Source organism: Bos taurus, chromosome 4 (assembly GCF_002263795.3).
Source record: "Bos taurus isolate L1 Dominette 01449 registration number 42190680 breed Hereford chromosome 4, ARS-UCD2.0, whole genome shotgun sequence".
Classification (NCBI taxonomy): domain Eukaryota; kingdom Metazoa; phylum Chordata; class Mammalia; order Artiodactyla; family Bovidae; genus Bos; species Bos taurus.
In genome coordinates, this window is record NC_037331.1 from 60738566 (window position 1) to 60742831 (window position 4266).

Consider the following 4266-nt stretch of genomic DNA (forward strand, 5'->3'; position numbering starts at 1 on the left):
AGGCCGGCCATACCCAGGCCTAACACTATGGAGGACAAGCTGCCATTTCACCTCTTAGGTCTCAGAATTGTCTTGCATGGTCGAGGTTATGCTGCTATGAGGGAGGCCCTGGGGGATGAGACACCATGTGGAAGAGAGAGGTCACAGGGAGACGATCCAAGGTGCCCCAGCCCACACCAAGGCCTCACAGGTGTGAAAGAGGATTTCCTGGACCTCCTAGACCAGCCCTCCACCAGCTGGATGCAGCTGGACAGGCATTCCCAGGCAAGATTGCATGGAGCCCAGCCAACCCACAGAATCATGGGATATCTTTTCATTTCAAGCCTCTGAGTTTTCCAGGGGGCTGTTCTACAGCAACAGTGAAGGAACAAAGGCCAAGCCCTCTTGCAGTTCCATGTCTTTCAATCTGCTCTCTCCTCAGCCTTCTGGCCTTTCTCTCACTGGAACACTCCCGCTTGTTCTTCAAGATCCAGCTCACCTCGTCTTTGTCACAGATGGGAAGATACAGAACAGACACACAATCTGCCAGAAGGCATAAGTATCTCTAGGACAAGGTTCAGTTGCTTATGAGTGAAACCCCAAAGAATAATGCTGTAAAAAGAGAGAAGGTTAGGGGAATTCTCTGGTGGTCCAGTGGCTAAGACTTCATGCTACCATCGCAGAGGGCCCCGGTTCATTCCCTGGTCAGGGAACTGGATCCCACATGCCACAAGACCGGTGCAGCTAAATAAATTTTAAAAATATACAAAAAAGAGCCAGGATGTCCAAACCCTGAGTCTGCTAAAAGAAAGAAGGTTATTTCTCACATAAGAGACTTGTAGTGGTAGGTGGCACCAGGCTGGAACGAGACTCTGTTGCCAGGTGCCCAGGCTCCTTCTCTATTTTCACTGCCATCTTCAGCATTTAGCTTCCACTCAGTTCAGAAAGGTTTCCTGAGCAACTGCTGCCTGAACTGCTCCTGGACCAGTGGGAAGAAGGGTGAGAAGAGGATCAGCCACATCTCCTCCCTGGAAGATGACTTCTACTCGTACCTTAGTATGCCAAGCGTTAGTATGCCAGCTCTAAAGACAGCTAAAAGCTAAAAATTCTATCTAGCCAAGTGTGCAGCTGAAAATGAGTTTACTATCAGGAGAGAAGGGAAGATAGATGTAGGAAAAGTAGCAGTCTCAACTCAGGGTAAATTAGAACCCCCTGGAAGGCAACTGAGCACTACCACTAACCCACATGTCAATTACCTCCATCCCCTGCTACTTGAAACATGGTTCTCAGACCAGCATCATCAGCATCAACCAGAAGCTTGTTAAAAATGCAAGATCTTGGGCCACCTGCTAATGATTCGTAATTGAATTATAACTATTCTTGGATGATTTATTTGCATACTTGAAATAGTTTGGGAAGCACTGACCTAGAACAGCAGTTTTCAACCCTGGTTGTATGTCAGAATCACCTGGGAAACTTTCTAAAGCCTCCTGAAGCTTGGGTCCCACCTACAGAGCCTCTCATTTAATTGGTCTGGGTGAAATTCAGGTGTTTGTGATTCTGAAAACCTCCTGCTAGTGATTCTAATGTATAACCGAGTTTGGCAAATGATGGCTCTAGGCTATTTGGGGGAAAGAATTTGTCTCCTGAATAACTTCTGAGTCACCCTGGCTGCAGCCTCTCACCTGACTCTCTGAAAATTTGTTTGGGGCCTCTACTCTCTTGCTCCCATTTCACCCCATTCTCTTCATTTTGGCTTGTCTGTCCGCACTTTGTGGTTGGAAGTAATGCAGGGGTTACACTGTAGCGCAGCATAGCAGGGACATAAAACTGCACATCCCCCACCCCGCCTTTAACAACCCCCTCCCCACCTGGAAATCCTCCATTGGTCTCCTGCTCCTGGCTCACTGGCCACTTAGCATATTGGTCAGTTCTCAGTTCCTCCCTTGAGTCCCTATTTGAAGTATTCCTGGAAATGTACAATTTTTACTTCATTGTGCAGAGCAAATTATTTCTCCTCTCTTCACCTTACTCCTCTGAGGTTTATCTTTTCACATTACAGGATTCATTAGGGAGATTACCAAAAAATCTACTTTGAAGAGAAAGAATGCCACTCCCTTGGGAGACAGAAGTAGTTGTGGAAGATGGTGTTTGGAATAATAATAGTAAAAAATTCTTCTTTACTTTCATGCATTTCAAAATCTTTTAGAGTCCATACTAGAAACACTGACACATTTATAAATCTACTTCTTTAAAAGTAAAACCTTTCATAAGGCAAAAATATACCATAAGTGGGCTTCCCAGGTGGTGCTAGTGCAAAGAAACTGCCTGCCAATGCAGGAGACATAAGAGACGCAGGTTCAGTCCCTGGGTAGGGAAGATTCCCTGAAGGAGGGCATGGAAACCCACTCCAGTGTTCTTTCCTAGAGAATCCCATGGACAGAGCAGCCTGGCAGGCTACTGTCCATAGGGTCGCAAAGAGTCCAACACAACTGAAGCAACTTAGCACGCACACATACCACAAGTAGAGTCAAAGGACAAATGGAAAAATGCGGGTGAGGGAATTCAATTCATTTCACGAAGAGCTCATCATCTTCCCAACATATGAAGAATTCCTAAAAATAAAGAAGGAAAAAGATAATTTAAATTTGAACTTGGCAGAGAATGAGTGGAAAAGTTTAGAGAAGGATCAAATGCCCCTTATACAGAGGAAAATAGGAAAGTATGTTCAACTTCGATCATAATTGGATAAATACAAAATGAAACTGCCCTGAGAGACTCCTGGTTTCTGGTCTGGTGTATAATGAGTTTGTAAGTTGTCACTCCATCCTAATAACAAGTAAAAAGCTGAACAAACTAAAAACCTCTTAGATCTACCAGAAAATTGAGGTCACAGAGCAAACCACTGCACCCAAAGTTGGAGAGACAGGCAGATACAGAGAATCACATCTTACAACCTGCAAGGAAACTAGTACAGAGTACATCGTGTCTGGATTTCAACAAAAAATTAGAAGACGTACTTAAGGCAAAAACAAAAAGAAGTCCACAGTTTAAAGAGACAGAGCAAGCATCATGCAAAATTCAGATATGACAAGGATGTTGAAATTACCAAACTGGAAATTTAAAATAGCTGTAATTTTAAAATAAAGGCTAAAGAAAAAAGATGGGGAAAAAAAGAACAGAATATACAAGAACTGTAAGGCAACTATAAAAGCTATAATATACATATAATAGGAATACCAGGGGAAGAAAGAGAAAACAAAGAAGAAATATTTGAAACAATAATGACTAAGAAAGAAAAGAAAGAGAGAAAGTGAACTCACTCAGTCGTGTCCGACGTTTGTGACCGCATGGACTGTAGCCTACCAGGTTCTTCCGTCCACGGAATTTTCCAGGCAAGAGTACTGGAGTGGGTTGCCCTTTTCTTCTCCAAAGGATCTTCCCGACTCGGGGATTGAACCTGGGTCTCCCACATTGCCGGCAGACGCTTTACTGTCTGAGCCACCAGGGAAGCCCAGTGACTAAGAATTTATCCCAAATTAATGTCGGACATCAAAGCTCAGATCTAAGACTCTCTGCTGCTACTGCTAAGTTGCGTCAGTCGTGTCCGACTCTGTGCGACCCCATAGACGGCAGCCCACCAGGCTCTGCCATCCCTGGGATTCTCCAGGCAAGAACACTGGAGTGGGTTGCCATTTCCTTCTCCAATGCATGAAAGTGAAAAGTAAAAGTGAAGTTGCTCAGTCGTGTCCGACTCTTCTCGACCCCATGGATTGTAGCCTACCAGGCTCCTCTGTCCATGGGATTTTCCAGGCAAGAGTACTGGAGTGGGTTGCCATTGCCTTCTCCCTAAGACTCTCAAAGTACACCAAATAGGCTAAACGCTCTGCTGAAAAACCTACACAGAGTCACATCATTTTCAAATTGCAGAAAATAGGAGATAAAAATTCTGAAAGAAGACAGTGGAAAATGACAGCAAATGGTATTGGAATAACTGGATACCCACATGCAAAAAAAATGAATCTAGACACAAATCTTACACAGTCACAAAAATTAATTCAAAATGGGTCATAGACCTAAACATAAAATACAAAACTATAAAGCATAACATAGGAGAAAACCTGGATGACCTTGCATTTGACAGGACTTTTTAGATTCAACACAATCCATGAAAAAAACCATTGATAAGCTGGACTTCATTAAAATTTAAAATGTTTGCTCAATGACACTGTCAAGAGAATTAGAATACATGTTATAGACTGGAGGAAACTATTTACAAAATATATA